The sequence below is a fragment of the Taudactylus pleione genome, unplaced genomic scaffold (assembly GCF_031769625.1).
Source record: "Taudactylus pleione unplaced genomic scaffold, aTauple2 ptg000366l, whole genome shotgun sequence".
In the NCBI taxonomy this organism is placed as follows: Eukaryota; Metazoa; Chordata; class Amphibia; order Anura; family Myobatrachidae; genus Taudactylus; species Taudactylus pleione.
Window position 1 is genome coordinate 6,882,971 of NW_028284767.1, and position 19,066 is coordinate 6,902,036.

Here is a 19,066-nt window from a genome sequence, read left to right on the forward strand (position 1 = left end):
CATGTGACAGACGTGACAGAGTCTGGAGATGTCAAGGAGAATGTTCTGCTGCCTGCAACATCCTCCAGCATGACCGGTTTGGCAGTGGGTCAGTAATGGTGTGGGGTGGCATTTCTTTGGGGGGCCGCACAGCCCTCCATGTGCTCACTAGAGGTAGCCTGACTGCCATTAGGTACCGAGATGAGATCCTCAGATCCCTTGTGAGACCATATGCTGGTGCGGTTGGCCCTGGGTTCCTCCTAATGCAAAACAATGCTAGACCTCATGTGGCTTGAGTGTGTGAGCAGTTCCTGCAAGACGAAGGCATTGATGCTATGGACTGGCCCGCCCATTCCCCAGACCTGAATCCAATTGAGCACATCTGGGACGTCATGTCTCGCTCCATCCACCAACACCACGTTGCACCACAGACTGTCCAGGAGTTGGCAGATGCTTTAGTCCAGGTCTGGGAGGAGATCCCTCAGGAGTCCATCCGCCACCTCATCAGGAGCATGCCCAGGCATTGTAGGGAGGTCATACAGGCACGTGGAGGCCACACACACTACTGAGCCTCAGTTTGACTTGTTTTAAGGATATTACATCAAAGTTGGAGCAGCCTGTAGTGTGTTTTTCCACTTTAATTTTGAGTGTGGCTCCAAAACCAGACCTCCATGGGTTAATAAATTTGATTTCCAATCATAATTTTTGTGTGATTTTGGTGTCAGCACATTCAACTATGTAAAGAACAAAGTATTTAATAAGAATATTTCATTCATTGAGATCTAGGATGTGTTATTTTAGTCTTCCCTTTATTTTTTTGAGCAGTGTATATACATTACATGGCTAAAAGTATGCGGACACCCCTTCTAATTAGTGGATTCAGCCACACCCATTTCTAGTAGGTAAATAAAATGAAGCATACAGCCATGCAGTCTCCATTATCAATCAGTAGACAGGGGTCATACTGGAGAGTACACCACATTAGGTTGCACCCACACAGTACTTTGGATCAAATTATAAATAGCTATTAGAAACAATGTGAACAAGTTTCTGGCGAAACATCCAGACCTGTACTGCCGATGCGCACCTCACAACTGTTTGCCCACTGGAGCTCCTAGAGATCCGCCATCTGAACGTGAATCATTTCTGCACGCCCTCTCATCATGCTTGGGGTCCGGTGGGAACTAAACAATATCCCTAAGCCAAGGACGCTGTAAATCTGTAGTTTGACACTCTTAAAGCATTTCTTTTACAGTGCCATTTACTAATATTTTCACCATCTTTCAAAACACTCTTGGGCTTTATAGATGTAATTCTAATTTTAAACATACTTGCCTACTTATAAATTCTCCTCCCTGAGAGAAGCAGGTGGGCGGAGTTGGGGGTGGAGCCGACCCGATCGCATCACTAAGCCCTGCCCCGTGGCAATTTGCTGTGACGATACATGATTGAACTAGTGGGCGGGGCTAAATGAGGCTAAATTCTATGAGAATCGTGTCATTAGGCCCCGCCCCAATGGCAGACCCGCCGATCCCCATTAATAATCTCCCCATTCTGCCCACTTCACTAGGAAGTGGGCAGAATGCGGGAGAAGTGCCTACCCTTCCGGGGGTGCAGGTGGATTACCCGAAAAATTGGGAGCCTCCCGCGAATTCTGGGAGGGTAGGCATGTATGGTTTTAAATCACATATTTATACCTTTTACACATTTACATTTGTATATACAACTGTGAGTCTCTTTCTAGTAAACTAAAAGTTACGGTTTATCCGTATTGATTATAATAATGTTTGAAGAGTGCCCCACTAAGGAGCTTACTTTAGATCTTAGTCTACGTGAATCCTTCCCGCTATGGAGAGCTCAGTGACCCCGTCATAGGATGCAACCTTTCCAACAAGTTCATCAAGTTTCTGTGCTAAAAGTCGCGACACCAGCAGTATGTAGGCATGCCGCATATCATTTTAATCAGCAGAAGCTGATTGTGCTAAATATTCAAATCACTGTGCAAATATGATGCATTTGAAAGTAAGAAGTTGCACAAAAAGTCGCTCAGCGCTACCGAGTCATGCTACGGCATGGTGCGACTAGAAGGGCTGTTTAGCGCGCAAGTAGGCTGAGGACACACCTGTACATGTGTACTGACTGCTGGTAGAGATTAATTTGTGCTTATATCGGGGTACAGTTGATTATAGCAGGGCTAATATTCTCCAGGAGCACATTGAGCATGTAAAATATTTTCTGGACATGTTACTCTCTGTTCAGAACAATATGCCGATGAAGCATTAGAAAATTCTTGAACATTTTCAGAGCATGCAAGCAGTTGTTCTGTTACAGGAAACCCATTTGACTGATGCAGAGTACTGTAATACTGCTCCCCCAGTTCGCTGAAGCCCCTGCAGTGATGTTACTTACCTTAAGCCTCTGGTTTCATGCAATTCTGTGCTTTGATATTGGTTGGGGTCTTCCCATCTCTTCTACACATGCAGCATCATTAGACTGTGGATATCCATTATGCTGAAAGCTGCAGGCAGATGAGCACCTCGTTGTCCTGGAATTCATATGCTGGCCATACACTAGCACGATTTCGGGCCGATTGCCCGATTTTCGATGCGTCGTGAGATAAATCGTGTGTTATTTAAGAAGGATACAATCCGATGCGCGCTCCAGCAGCTCCTAAAACGTATCATATGATCAGATGTGTAGCTCATATGATCCGTTGTATTCGTATGCTGATCGTGCTGTGTTTTTCACCAATGCGATGCATCGTGTGTTCGACCGCTGTCATTTCAGTGACATTTTGAAGAATGATGATAATTTTTTCAGCCGCCACTCGATCGATCGTAACGTGATATCTTATGTAATCGTGTGTCCAAAGTGCACTCGGAACTGTCAGGGAGCTGCCGGGGAGTTCATGGGAAATCATAAGATGAATCTTCTCTTACGCTGGTCGGACTAGTGTATGGCCAGCAATAGTGTGGGCCTGGGTGGTGCACTTAGGATTCCAGTTTGACTCTAAGGCAGGGGCGTTTTAAGAGAGGAGGAGGCACGTGTGCAGCCTTCGTTTGGGTCCCCTCCTTTCTCTCGGGGCAGTAGATTCTGGCTTTATTCCAGAATCTACTGTGCATGAAAATGGTGCCAGTGCCTTTTTATTCGGGACATCTTTTCTCTGCGCGAGTCACAGGGAAAATGGCCGCCGCCAAATTTGCTCTGTCATTTTTTGCTGCTCACCGGAAAGTTAAGTATAACTAAATATGGTGCAGGGTGTGCGGTGTGGGTGCCCCCTGGACACCGCACACCCTGCACACATTATAAATACGCCGCTTCTCGAGGGGGGGAATCCAAGTTTCTTCTTCGGGTTCCATAGGGTCCAGAGGATCTACCTTGGGGTATGTAGTTGGATCGCATCCAATGCACCAAACAGCAAAGCTTTGGAGCTCCCAGCATGCACTGGTCGTCTTCCGTATATACCCCGCCCCCAGCCACAGGCATTCAGTTTTTTGTTTGTTGCGCGGCAAGATGCACCTGTTATAACAGCGGGAGTACTAGGCAGTCCTAGGCATTTTTCTTATATGCTGTACCTCTAAGTTTTTTTCTAAACTACAGAGTTTAGCGGTACCAGGTGCCATGAAAGACTATTGCACCGCGACTGCTTCTACTTCCGCCGAAACACCAGTACCGCTATACACCCTGAGGTTCTTGGCAGGCCTCAGCGTGGCTTGGCTAGTTAATTTCGCTAAGGCCCAGGACTGCGGTCGGGTCACGGAGATGGCAGGTAAGCGATTCCCCTCGGGGAATCGTGTGCAAAGCAGCCCCTCGCCTTCGGTGTTGAGACACATCGGAGGCGGCTGCGGGTGAAGGCCTCGTGTAACGTGTCCTCAATAAGGCGACTGGAGCCATACCGTCTGTCGCTGGGGACGCGTGGTAAGACACACTAGAGCGCACTAGTCAACGTCTTACTGCCGTGAGTTCAGCGTACCCGGCCGTCAAAATCGCAGCCTAGGGGAGATAGGCGTTCCCCTGTGGCTCCTCCCCCAGACGCAAACTCCCTTGGGTTTGGCATATAGCGCACTCTATATCCTACCATTACCCCTTCGGGTCTGGTCAGTTGATCCAGAGTCCATATTCCAGCAAATGTGCGTATTTATGCTTTGTATGTGACTGTATGCTAGCTGCTGTGTGTACACTGCGTATTTTTTCAAAACTGTCTGGTACATCTATCTCTGTGTTTCTCTTCATCCCTCTGAAGGTGTGTGGGGTGTCTCATTGATACAAAGTCACATTGCATTTATATTGTATACCTTGTACCATTTATACATTGTCATGTCTGAAGGGAAGGGTGAGGATGAGAGCCCTCCAGTGCTTATTTCCTGTATGTCCTGTTCGGCAGACTTATCGCACCAGGATGTTAACCAGTTTGGATTGTGTAATAACTGTTGTAAATAGCTATCCAAAATATCTCATCCACCAGCACCAGAGTCATCGTGGATAGCCATTACACCTGAGGTGTTGTCCTATTTAATAGGCAAGGCCACAGAGGTACGGGCTCTGGCTGCTGTAGCGCCTCATGCTATGGGATACGCACAGCATGTGCATCATCCTATGTGTATGCCCCACATGAATCCCTGTTGGAATCCCTGTTGGAGTAATTTGCCTGCTCACTCTAGTCAGAGTATACTGCCGTCTTCAGTCTCTCCACAGGTGGATAGACTGGTGGTAGTAAAAAAGCAGGGGCATAAAAGAGGTTCTCGTCATGTGTTGCCTCCTCATCAGACTCTGATACTCGGAGTTCTGGGTCTGTCTCAGTGAAAGAGGACCATCAGTCTCTTGTGTATGTTCCCTCTCTAGTAAGAGTGGTCAGGTCTGTCCTCAGTATGGAGGAAGAGGAGGTGTCGTTGGCATCTAAGGAGCCAATCTTTAGGCGTCAGGTTGTGGATTATTTCCCTCAGTCTGGGCAGCTGTCGAATCTCATGTCCGAAGCATGGGATACTCCTAGTATCCATTTTCATGCCACAAGGAATATAACTGCTCGGAACCCATTTGCACAAGGAGTGTGTAATAAATGGGAAATTTCCCCAACGATAGATGCTTATGTGATGAGATTAATCAGGAGTGCTACATGCCCATTCCTGCAGCATCCTCTTTAAAAGAGGTTACGGATAGAATACTGGATAATCACTTGAAATCAATGTTTTCACTATCTGGAGTTATTACCATGCCAGGTACGGCTGTAGCTTGGGTTGCCAAGGCTATGGAGGAGTGGACGAAATCTCTGGATCAAACCAGAGAGCAGCAGTCCCTTCTCTGCCACATGCATGAAGCAGCTACAGTGTTCTCCCCAGGCTGTTTTCTGCAGGCACATCGCCCGGCAGAAACAGCCTACCGCCCAGCACTTTCCCCCGCTGACCCCTGCTGTGGAACGCTGGCCTCTGAAGTGACCGGAGGCGAAAGAAGCCTCCGATTGCTACAGAGGCAAGCCTTCCCAGTGATGCAGTGCGCTGGTGACGTCATCTGCGACATGAGGATCATGCTCCACGCGCCTGCTGGATCTAGTTAGATCCAGTCAGAGCGAGGCAGAGGGAGTGGGAGCACGAGCGGTGAGCAAGTTAAGGTAAGTTCCTGGCTGGAACCGGGACCAGGACTAGCCTGGGGGCACTGCATAAGGGACACTATTTAAGCCTAGGGGCACTGCATAAGGAACCAGCCTGGGGGCATTGCATAATCGACACTATTTAAGCCAGGGGCACTGCATAAGTGGCTTCTGGGGACACTATGTAAGCCTGGGGGCACTACATAAGGAACCAGCCTGGGGGCACTGCGTAAGGGCAAAGCAAAACTACAAGGGCAATGCATAAAGGGGAAAACTACAGGGGGCATTCTATAAAGAGGAAAACTACAGGGGGCACTGTATAAAGGGCACAAATACAGGGGGCACTGCATAATGAGAGCCAGTGGGGGAGCAGCCTGAGACCTGTCGGGCTGGAATGGTAAGGGAGATGCCCCTTTTCCCGGTGTGTGCATAATTGCAAAGGCCCCCACCCGGCTGGAAAAAAATTCTGGGGCGAACACTGAGCTATGTATATGGGGGAAGCGGGAATTGACGCAGGCATCCTGGCTTCTAGGGTCTCGGCTAACTCAATTGCAGCCCGAAGAGCCCTTTGGCTAAAGACCTGGAAGGCGGATGCAGGGTCTAAGAAGGCTCTGGAATCTTTACCTTTTGCCAGGATGGTACTGTTTGGGCCAGGATTGGATGACATAATGACTTCTTTGGCAACGCCGAAGTCTGCTGAATTGCCGTCTACCTCTAGGAGGCAGTCGTCATCTCTGTCCTCTCGTCCACAAGGTAGGACAAAGAAACAGTCCTCGGCCAGACAGAGTCAGTCCCACCGGAAACCGCAGCCTATTGGTCTATTAAACGTCCAGCTGCCAAGTCAGACTGTAAGCCTACTGTCTGATGGGGCAGGCCTCCCCCTGGAGGATGTCGGGGTTGGAGGCCGACTTTTACAGTTCTCCCAGGCCTGGCAGCAGATAACTACAGATGCCTGGGTGCGAGAGCAGGTCTCTCAGGGTTATGCCATCACATTCTTAAGGCATCCCCCTCAGAGGTTTGTTGCTACAAACCTTCCGACAGACCCTGTCAGAGCTTCGGCCTAACGAGAGTCTTTTGGGGCACTCCTGAAGTCAGGAGTCATAGTCCCCGTTCCTGTGACGCAACAGGAAAGGGGTTCGTACTCAAATTTATATTTGATTCAAAAATCCAATGGGTCTTACCGCCCTATCCTGAATCTGTAGTGTCTAGTGTTCACTCTAGCTCCGGCGGCAGTCAGGGCGCCGGAGCTAGAGAGGGCACTTCCGCGCACGCACCCGAAATGGGGGCATGGTCACTGAAAAGGGGGCGTGTCTATAAGATGCGTCCCCTTTTCGTCACTCTTGGGGGCGTGCCTGGCACTTCTGGACACGCCAGGTAGCCCCCAAGTGCTGCTGACAGGTAGAATAGATGCCGGGCGCATGCGCCCAGTATCTATTCACCGGCGGTGACCGGGTCACCACACATTACCCCACCCATGGGACACTGCGACCCACGGGTGAAGACTGCACCCGCCGGCTGTTTTAGCGGGGAGCTGCGTGGTGAAGGCATGGCGCTTTTTGCCCCCCAGAAGGAGGGCAGGTCGCTCCAGAAGGAGGGAACGCTAAGTCTCTCAACAGATTCATATATGTGCCCAAATTCTGTACGGAAACTCTACGGCCAATTATGCTACGATGGAGCCTGGAGACTTCATGGTCTCACTGGACATACAAGATGCATATCTGCATGTCCCGATTGCAAGATCCCACCAGGCCTTTCTCAGGTTCGCGGTGGATCCGCAACATTATCAATTCCAGGCTCTACCCTTCAGTCTGGCCACAGCCCCTCGGGTATTTACCAAGATAATGGCAGTCATGACAGCTTGTCTCAGAAAACAAGGAGTCAGGATACTGCCATATCTAGATGATCTCCTGAAATTGGCACAATCTCAGGAGATGACATTGTAACATCTACGGATGACCATTGTCTGCCTACAGGAGCACGGCTGTGTGATCAATTGGAAAAAGTGTTTTCTTTCTCCAATTCAGCAGATGGTGCACTTGGGGGTGCTGCTGGATTCTTCTTCCTGGAATCTTCTTGTGCACACAAGACTGTAGTGCTACAATCTACTTTGCAAGCAAACTGTGTCAGTTCACTTGGCTATGCAGATACTGGGCTCCATGGTAGCCACATTCGACATGGTGGCTTATGCCAAGTTCCACTCCAGATCTCTACCGCTATGGATCCTGGCCCAGTGGGATGGCCAGTATCATCGGATAAAGCATTAGATGATTTGCATCTCACCAGAGATTCGTCTCTCCCTTGCTTGGTAGCTGGAGACGACTCTTTTGGACAAGGGTCACCCGTTATGGATCCCGGAATGGGTTCTCCTCAGCACGGACGCAAGTCTGTGAGGATGGGGAGCAGTGACTGGTCATCATACCTTTCAAGGAAGGCGGATGGACCAGGAAAGTAATCTACTAATAAATATATTGGGGCTCCGAGCAGTGCACAGAGCACTCAATCTGGTGCAGGACCTTCTTCAGAGCAGGCCTGTCCAGGTTCAGTCCGACAATGTGACAGCAGTGGCCTACATAAATCATCAAGAAGGCACACGAAGTTCGGCAGCCATGAGGGAAGTGGCAAAGATTCTGCTGTGGGCAGAGGGCCATATTCCAGCAATCTCGGCAATATTTATCCCAGGTGTTCTCAACTGAGAGGTGGACTTCCTAAGTCACCAGGACATACACGTCAGAGAATGGGCTCTTCATCCGGAGGTGTTTCAACTTCTGGTGGACAGGTGGGGGTTACCGGACGTAGATCTCACGGCATCACGTGACCACCACAAGGTCCCCAGGTACGGGTCCAGAACAAGGGATTCCTCAGCCGCCTTCATGGATGCTCTGACGATGAGATGGAACTTCAGGTTGGCATACCTGTTTCCTCCAATCTCCCTCCTCTCACGAGTCATAAGAAAGTTCAAGCAGGAGGGAGGCAGGATGATACCAATAGCCCCTGCCTGGCCCAGGAGGCATTGGTTCTCCGATCTGACACGTGTATCTGTAGACAGTCCACTTCCACTGCCTCTAAGACAGGATTTGCTAACGCAGGGTCCCTGTCTTTACCAGGATTTCCCTCGGCTGGCTTTGACGGCATGGCTCTTGAGTAGTCCGTATTAAAGGCATGGGGTTTCTCTGCTTCTGTGATTCAGATGATGCTGAGAGCAAGAAAGCCTGCTTCTGCTCGTATCTATCACAGAAATTGGCAGTCATTTTTTCTTCACACAGAAAATATGACCCTAAAGTTTTCAGGGTATCGAGAATACTAGGTTTTCTTCAGACTGGATTAGACTTAGGTCTTCGCCTGGCTACCTTGATAGTCCAAGTTTCGGCTTTGACAGTTTGGTTCCAGCTCAAGATTGCTCCACTGCCAGATGTTAGAACATGCTTACAGGGGGTTTTGCGGCTGCAACCTCCATATCTCCCACCGGTGGCACCATGGGATTTGTATTTGGATCTCAGGGCACTGCAGTCGCATAACTTTGAACCCTTGGATAAGGTGGACTTGAGATGGCTGACTGCGAAGACACTTTTTCTTTTCATCTCTTCAGCTCGCAGAGTTTCTGACTTGGCAGCATTGTCATGTCGTTCTCCATATTTGATCTTTCATCCAAATAGAGCGGTCCTCCATACCAAGGTTGGCTACTTCCCAAAGGTGGTTTCCCATTTCAAAATAAATGAGGGAATTGTAGTCCCGGCCTTCAAGTCTTCAAACCTGTCTACAGGTGAAGTCTCCTTGGATGTGGTTCGAGCACTTCGTATTTATGTGGATCGGACCAGTTGCACCAGAAAATCAGATTCTCTCTATGTGCTATATGGATTTCACAGAAGCGGTTGGCCAGCAAACAAACAGACGTTGGCTCACTGGCTTCGTATGACTGTTTCTCACATCTATACACAGGCTGGTCTCCCTGTTCCTAAAAAGGTGACAGCACATTCCACTCGGTCTGTTGGACCATCGTGGGTGGTAAGACATGGCGTCTCGGCTGAATAGCTTTGCAAGGCAGCCACTTGGTCTTCCGTTAATACATTTATCAAATTGTATGCTTTTGATACGTTTGACTCCCAGGATGCTTCCTTTGGGGCGGCGGAATTGCCTCTCTGCGCAGGAACGTCCCCACCCTTAAGGGAACTGCTTTAGGACATCCCCAAGGTGGACCCTATGGAACCCGAAGAAGAAATACAGAATTATGGTATAGCATACCTTGGATAATTCTATTTCTTCGAGGTCCATGGGGTCCACAGGGCACCCACCCTGACGCACCTGGCCTCAGTTGGGATCTGTTCTTCAGCCTTTTTTCACAGATTCCCTCTTCGTATGTTGAGTGATTCTTGTGCAATTTTTCTTCCTTCGCCACTTTCTGTCCATTGCTGTTAGGCTTGGTTACAAACTGAATGCCTGTGGCTGGGGGTGGGGTATATAGGGAGGAGGACCAGTGCATGCTGGGAGCTCCAAAGCTTTTGCTGTTTGGTGCATTGGATGCGATCCCACTACATACCCCAAGGTAGATCCTGTGGACCCTATGGACCTCGAAGAAAAAGAATTATCCAAGGGTATGTTATACCATAATTCTGTATGCTTTCGCTAGTGGTGTCGGTAATGGGCACCCGACGGAGCAATTCAGTTGTCGCTCTGTTTGGGCGCAGGAGCCGCCGGCGCTACATTTCTGCTCACTGCCTCCTGAGGTGGCCATCGGAAATGTGCGAAAAGTCTGTGGTTTGGGCACCCAAACCAGGACTTTAGACAGGTTCAGTCGCTTTATGCGACTATACCTGGTGGTTTTAGGAGCAACATGTGCGAAAACGGTGTTCAAAACAATTGAATATTGCATCTCGATTTCCCGTCACTGAGGAATGGGGTTTCTTGTTTGGGTCGGCCCGAAGGCATACCAGCTGCATTGCTCAGATTACCCGTAAGACGTCAAAGATCCACTAACAGGACATCTATCCAATAGGAATACTAAAAAAGAGGAACAGGTGACCCATATCCTCTGTTTCTCTCTCCCTAATCTGGTTATTTTCGTCATTGCATTAATTTGAGCAGCCCCAGTCATTTTGAAAAATTGGCTCCTATGTCTGCTTAATAGTAGATGCAAAGCATCAGAACATGCCTATTCATTTGTTTTAATGTTTAAAAAAGTCTATCTTACTAACAAAGTTTATAAAGATTTCCTTTATTAGAAAGTGTAAGTGCATACCTCCCAACATTAGAGGTGAGCCGATCTGGTCGGGGGATGTGGTGATGTCATGGATGGGGTATTGCCAAATGGTTAGGGGACTGTTTAGCATTGGAAAGTGCTAGGCTGCTAGTTATCCCTCTCTTATCCATCTACTTGGACCCTTTCACTGCCACACGCACAATTGGCAGGTGTATGCAGCATGTGTGCTCACTCCTGGAAGTGGCAGCCAGAATGTCGGCAAGCATGTGTGCTGCACAGCAGATCTGATACGTCTGTGAACGACGACATTCACATACCTATCCGCTGTACACATCCGGCGATGCACTATAGATCTATATCGCCCGTTCAATAGAACGGGCGCTATATCTATCAGTGTGTACCAAGCTTTAGCTCTCTGAAATTACAGTTGATAGTTGGCACCCCTGGTGGTAAATTAGAAGAGGAAGAGGCAACTATTCATAATGACCTATGGTGCCCAAATATTTTTCAATGTATATTTGGAAGATCAGAGTAATAAACTTGGTCACATCATGGCTTGATTGTGTAAATGTACTGTAAAGTGTACACATCACCCATGAAATAAAGGGGTCTATTTACTAAGCAGTGTTAGGAGACAGAGTGAAAAGTGATAAGGTGCCAGCCAATCAGCTCCCAACTGTCATCTCACAGGCTGTCTTTGAAAAATGACAGTTGGGAGCTGATTGGCTGGCACCTTATCACTTTCTTATCACTTTTCACTCTGTCTCCTAACACTGCTTAGTAAATAAACCCCAAAGGGAGGTATTGGATTGTGCAAAAAGAGTGAGAGTATAAAGGGGGGGGGTGTGCAAAGTTTAGTTAAACATTGCAAATGACTACATGGCTGCTTAAATAAATAAATAAGCTTATCTTGTATTTTGTCAGTTGGAACAATGCCAGTCTGAGGCTGGGTACACACGTAGAGATTTTCTGTCCAACCATCCAACTAGTTGATTGGTTGGAATGAAAATCTGGTAACGTATGGGAGTAAATGATGATCAGCAATTTGCTCCTAAATGCCAGAAAACAGATGAAAATGGTCATCAGACAAGTTTGTTAAATGTTTGATCTAAACAATTTGTTCAAACAACAGTTTTTGTCCATATTCCGACGTTTGGGAGCAAATTGCTGATTGTCATTTGCTTTCATACCTTACCAGATTTTCATTCCAACCAATCAACTAGTTGGAAGGTTGGACAGAAAATCTTTGTGTGTACCCAGACTGAGACATGAAGAAATGAAACTAATTGAACAAATAAATTCCTGGAATAGAAACTGAGGACAGCGTTTAGTAGAGTCAGTGGCAGATGTGAACGTATAGTGATTCATTTCTTGTGCTGTACTAAAAAGAGTATTGTATGCTATTATGTCAGACTGTAAATTGCCCTCTATATAATTTTCTATGGCTCCTCCTGTGATTTATTAGCGCATTGATTGACACATGGCCATTGCTCTGTTTTTGGAACATAAAATAAAGTTACAGGAAAAATTATTTTTTTTTGAGTTTCAGTGCTTTGACATGAAAATATCACAGAGGATAAAGGGCAGGATGTACTAAACTGAAAATGCAGTAAAAACACCGGAAATGCTTTTTTTTTACTGCATTTTCCATAAGTACTAAGCACCGGAATGCAATAGTTCTGATGTGTACACAGGATCCGACATGTCGGCCTGTCGGGCCGACATATCGTCTGGGTACACATCGCTCAGTGTGTACCCATCTTTAGGATCACAGCACTGTGATCACTTCCTAATGTGTGCAGTTGTCCCAAGCATGTGCTGTAATGTGAATATAGGAGGCATATTGACAAAACAAAAAAAAACTATGATCCCTAGGTCACTGCATGCTTTACAATCGCCAGATATCATTTGCAGAGGGGTTGCTGAATACTACAGTAAAGAATAACATAGGTGCTGAACATGAAGTATGTTTACTGTAAAGTAATGTATGAATAATTTTTTTTTTCAGCAGTTTCTTCAGATTTTTCCCTGTGTTTGTTCTTTGTTACTCTTCAGATTCAAACGCTAAGAAACAGCAAAAAAAAAAATAAAAAAAAAAATGTATGCATGAGTGAACTTTGTTTGGTTTAGGAGACTGCCCTTTCCACTATTTATCTGTGGCTTCTTGTTTTCCACCATTTCCCTGTTAACACCATGACACTGCCCCTATGACATGCAGTATACTTGCCTACCTTTTGAAAAACAATATCTGGTATATGCACAGTGTCCCCCACACTACTTGCATTATAGACGGTGCCATTAATTTACTTCACATTACACACACAGTGCCCCTATAGTTCCCCATACTACACACAGTGCACTGACAGTACCATGAATTATACACCGTAACCTATATTATCCAGCAGTATGCACAGTGCCCTGACATACATACAGTTTTCTCATGGTACCCTGCAATATACTCAGTGCTTTCATAGTAACCTAGAATTATAGCAGTGCCCTTTTTAGTAAATGATATAATGCAGGACACTATAAAAAGGTTCTGGCTATAATACAAAGTGGCCCCATAGTAACCAAGTTGTGCTTACTCCATGTCATTCTCCACAGTATTAGATATATAAGTATATGTGACTTGTCTGTCCATATGGGCAATGTTCCATGCTCTGCTCTCCAGTTTCACTGCCACTCCTGCAACCCAGCCAAATACTGTGTCCCAGGTTAGGGCTGTCATCTTTTATCAGATGTAATTTTCCGCCTATGCCCTATATGCCACATCACGCCCCCCCTACCGCTGTGCCGAGCTAACACCCTCCGGGAGTATGCTTTACTGGGATTCCGTGAGATCAGGGTCGTAGCAGGGCTACAATCCACCCCGTACTGTCCCCTCCTTATATATAGTCATAATGTCACGTCAAGGAGGTGGGACTGCCCAAACCAGGAAGAAAAGGAGTGCCTGGAGCATTGTAAGGATGCTCTCTGACAGTTCTACAGGCTGCAAAGTTCTATTCCAGGCACCCTACAGTCTAAATGCAGGTACCATGGGGCAGCAAGGGTGCCGCCTCCTGGGTGGTGGCACCGCTTGCACATCTTAAGTTACAGCCCTACGTGAGATCTCCAAATATTTGGGAATCTCCCCGACAGTATGCACATTACAGGACAGTAGGTAAGTATGACATAAAGCCCTTTCCTCGGGCGTGGTATGAAAAATCAACTTTCAGATTGTCAACATGGACATTAACAAGCAATATGTCGACATTTACAAATGTCAACATGGTTAAAATGACATGGTCTTAATGTTGTCATACATATTTTTTTACATATTCTAGCCTAACCTTAACCCTAAAAATCACATAAAAATGTACTGTCGACATTCTGGTGTTGACATGTTAATGTCAACATTTTAACCATGCTGACCTTTTTCTTGTAGACCTTATGCCCATGGCAACATTCTGGTGTCTACATTCTGACCGAATACCCTTTTTTCTTATACATAAGTAAACTTATTTCTTCCTCTCCCAAGAATAACAACTCTCCCCATTTTTTAAATGTGCTCTACAGATCTGAGGGCGATGCAGAAAAGTCAGTGGGTCACCTCACACAGGATGTTTGTATCCTTAAAAAAACATATCACCAGGAGCACCCTAGTATGCTATGTAGAAAGATAAGTGGGACACACCATCCAGCAGTCAGGCCAAAAGTTATGATTGCTGGGACAGTACCCTAAAATAAAGGCTGTTTCGCCTGAACCAGGACAGTTGGCAAATATATACTTATGTGACATACTGCTGTGACTTGCTGTGAGCATTTTATTTTCTGTAATGCAGTGGAACTGAAAGCTGAATCCAGGCGCCCTGCTGGCCAAATGCAGGTGCCATGGGGCAGCAAAATGCCCCAGGAACGGTGGCCAGCCACGTCCCCGCTCTGCCCCCAAAACACAGGGGAGGGGGTCTGTGGGCGAGATCACAGGACCCGTTATGCACATGTGCAGAACAAGTCCTGCGCATGCGCTGACCCCAATACATCAGAGATGTGTGCTAACCATCGAACATCTCTTAATTAGGTCCTCAGTGTAGGATGTTATTCAGTAAAAGTCTGAATAGTTTTGCAAGGAGCTGTGTAAGAGTGCAGAAATAAGGGTTACATTATGATGCCCAGAAGTGGCCCAGCCGCACCAACCCAGGGGGCCCCACACCCCAAACTCTCCCCCATACTGGCAATAATAGTAAATCCAAGAGCAGGCTTGTTTAGCATTAAGTATTATTGCCCTTTTAAGTCTGGCAGACAAAATATGTAAAAATGTAGGGTTTTGTATATACACTGCTTAGTAAATATGCCCTTTAAGAAACACACATGACGAAATGAAACTAAATTGGAAAACCACAGGAACAGAAACTGAGAAAAGTTAGTTTTGTTTCTTTTGTCTCTGAATTTGAGGAGGTATATATAGCAGCACTGCTCTGTAGAGTATTAGCAGCTGAACAGAATGAGTGACTGATATCATCTCTGCGGTGTTTGGTAAGAACAGTATAGTATACGACTTAAGCATATTGTACATTATCATGACTTGCATTTGTAACACTGCTTTATCAGTCCTATTGAATGGGTGTAAAGCATTTATAATTTGAAAATTATTTTATTCTGGCCAATAGGAAACTTTCAATCTATGGTTTGTATTCAATTTGGAGCGAAAAGCCGGAATCGGCGAAGAAGTTTCGCTGATGACGTAATTTCGCCAGGCGGCAAAGTATCGCCGTATTCAATTTGAAAGACTTTCTGCTTCAATGTAAGGTAATAGGCGGAAAAGTTTTGCCTATGAATAGCAGGCGGTATAAAGTGCAGAATTGGGGTTTTGGGGTGCAACGTTGCGGGAACCCCCGTGCAGCCTTCAGACAGTCCCCCAAAGATAAACTGCGTCAAACAATTAAAAAAAAAAAAAAAAAAACTTAACATGCCAAAAAATAACTGTCAATTTGGGGGCGAAAAATGTTGGGGGACAAAGTTAAAAACTAGCGAACTTAACTCTGGGGGGGTCCCCAAGTATGGCCCAGGTGGTGTTTTCATTGCAGGTGCTTGCGACAGGTGGATTTTTCACAATTTTTAAACTTTTAAATATGCTGGCCCCCATTTTCAAGTGCCCCAAATTTGCTGGGATAAGTTATTTTCTGCAAAAAAAAAAAAACAACCTCCTGAATACTATTCTTCACCACTATTTAGCAGCTATTGAGCCCGTTTAAAAACACCAAATACCTTCAGCAAGCCAAATCGGGGGTAACTATAGCTAACCCCCATGTCAGAGCATCTTTTGGGGGGGTGTCAGGCTGATTTCCCCAAATCTGACATGACTTTCCGTTTGTTTAAGTTTCGCCAGGTCCCATTTTCACGTACTTTCAAATTGAATACGAGGAAATGCGGGCACGCGCGCAATACTTTTCTGCCTGCAAAACAGGCAAAGTAGGCGGAAAGTCTGGGAGGTGGAAAAGTATCGCACGTCCACTCAAATTGAATACGGCTCTGTTTGTGACTGTGTTTTTGCTGTGTTATGTTCCCTTAATGGTGAAACTGCTGCTAATATTGATAGAGGGGTTATTGTTTAGTGTGGTATTTTATACATAACATGATTTCATATATCTTGAAAATTTTAAGTATTTCAGATTTGCAAGCAGGTACACTTTACCATTATGTTAATGTTAGACCTCTATGTAAAAGTCTGAGCACCTGGCCAGATTTTATGTTTCACTGAAGTGAAAAGTAGTTCTCCTATCTTAGCCAGATGCTATTTATTTGCCAAATTTAACACATTCTAAAATTGTAAAAAACAGAGTCTCAAACTCTGTCCTCAGGACCCCAAACAGTGCATGTTTTCCAGGTCTCCTCACAGAATCACAAGTAAGATAATTGGCTCCACGTGTTATGTTATTATTGGACTATGTACATATATTGTGATATAGTATCTGCTCTTTTATTTCACAGCTGGTTCTGTTTTTTTAAGCGATTTCTTCTGTTTTTATTTTATATGATTTTCTTATTATAGGCATATGTCACTTTCTATGTGGGGTCTTATTTTAAGTATGTGTACCCACATGATTAAATAAACTTTTTATTATCTGTGGTCAGTGCTCCTATATATTTCGTTTTTTACCAGTTTGCATGTTGGTGAGGATTAGTACCTCACAGTGGGTAGCTGCAGTCCGCATATTGGCCGATTCAGAGCCGGACGCTCTGACCAGAGCGCTCGCTCTGAATCAGGGCCCACCTCCATTAATATGGAGCGTCCTCCTGGACGCTCGTATAGCTGTGGGTCACCACCCACAGCATATACGAGCGTGCAGGATGATGGTCGCGATGGTCTTGACCATCGCGACCATCGAAACTGCGAGCAAAAGCCTGCGGTTGAGTTTTTCAACTGCAAGGCCAGGAGTGATTTTGGCTCTATCAGAGCCAAAATCACTCCCACTGACATCACTAGTGATGTCAGTGGGGCCGGCTTCAGACGGTAGGCGTTCCCTTGGGAACGCGTTCCCTTGGGAACGCCTCCGTCTGGCAGGCACGCCCCCGGCACGCCCACCAAAGGGGGCGTGCTGTCAGTCAACATCGACAGCACGCCCCCTTTGATGAGACACTCCGAGCGAAGGAAAGTCCTTCGCTCGTCGCGTCTCGCGCATGCGCACGACGGAGCTCCCTCCGTCGTGCGCATGCGCAGTGCAGACCATCGACCCACTTGCGAGCGGACAGCCGCTCGTGGGTGGGTCTGAATGAGGGCCATTGGCCCTGATTCAGAGCCGGACGCTCTGACAGAGCGCTCGCTCTGAATCAGGGTGTCTTTTTTTTTTTTTCTTTAATGGAGCGGCCTCCTGGCCGCTCGCATTGCTGTGGGTTGCCACCCACAGCTAATGCGAGCGGCCAGAATGATGGCCGCGATGGTCAAGACCATCGGGCTTGCGACGAGACCTTTGTGGTAGGGTCTAGTGGCCGCAAGCCCCAGAGAGCTTTCGGCTCAAACAGAGCCAAAAGCTCTCCCACTGACATCACTTGTGATGTCAGTGGGGCCGCCCCCAAACGGTAGGCGTTCCCATGGGAACGCCTCCGTCTGGGCAGCCACCCCCCCCGACCCGCCCACCAAAGGGGTTGCTGTCACTCAACATCGACAGCACGTCCCCTTTGGTGCGAGACCCGGAGCGACGGATTGCCCATCGCTATCCGGGTCTCGCACATGCGCACGACGGAGCCGGCTCCGTCGTGCGCATACGCTCTGGGCCACCATCGACCCGGTTGCGAGCGCTCAGCGCTTGCGACCGGGTCTGAATCAGGCCCATAGTATCTACAGAGATTTGAATATATTGTATTTAAGGGATATTGGTTATACTCAGCACCTTGAGTTGTGTGTTTTGTAACTGCTTCTTACTGGTCTGTGGAGCTGTGTAGGTTTACTGAAGCATGAGTAGACTCTATTTGACGTATGCTGTGTTGAGGGGTCTCATCTCCCCCTTTTGCCTCTATAATTACCCTGGCTGAATAGCCTGTCCTGACTGCGTTTTGCCCCTTCACTCTGCTTCCTGCAGTGGAAGCTTGGTCTCCATTTCCATATTATTTATTCTCCCTTCTGTTTTGGGGTGGCCATTGATGGTTAACGTCCGATGGTCAATTGTCTTTTTTTTTTTTCCCATTGATATTTGCTAACTATTGATGGTTTTGCCATCGATGGCAGCGTAGGACCCAATGTTATGTTTTCTATTTTGTTGGCTTGGAGCTTAGCCCCGCCTCATGATGCGATGGCCGCTAAGCCCACCCCCTATTCTAATTGGACAGCGGCCATCCATGCCCCCCAGCAGCAGTGGCCATCAAGTGTTGCATACCATTGATGGTTCACCGTAGATGATTGTAATCCACCGATGGTAATCACTGGACAGCCCATCGATGGTAATTCCTACAGCTGGGTGACCATCTTCAGTAGAGGAGGTGGGTGGGAGCGGAGCTAGGGAGTGCCAGTAAATCAAACACGTGCACTAAAAAACCTGGCTACTAGGGACTGCATCATCAGCTGCAGCCCTTAGAAGGCTGGCGAATTAGCAGGGCAGTGGCTTCCCGCTGGAAGCGCTTTCTGTCTTTTGAGATCTCACTCTTGGCTTCAGGTAATGTGTGGTTGAGGTACTCCCCATTAATGTGAGGGGGGCATATTTCACTAAGTTGTCGTAGGGGACCACTAAAATCCCAGGCACTCCCCACCTAAATGTGCCCTCGTTAGTAGTGATGCAATTAATACATGTACAATTTGATCCCACATACTGTGTATGTAAAAATATTGAAATATATAT

General features: G+C 46.9%; 1 protein-coding gene across 1 annotated transcript in view; it reads left to right on the plus strand.

The window, feature by feature from the left end:
* LOC148508455 (sacsin-like) overlaps positions 1 to 19,066 on the plus strand; it is a 78,813-nt gene that overhangs the window by 16,227 nt on the left and 43,520 nt on the right.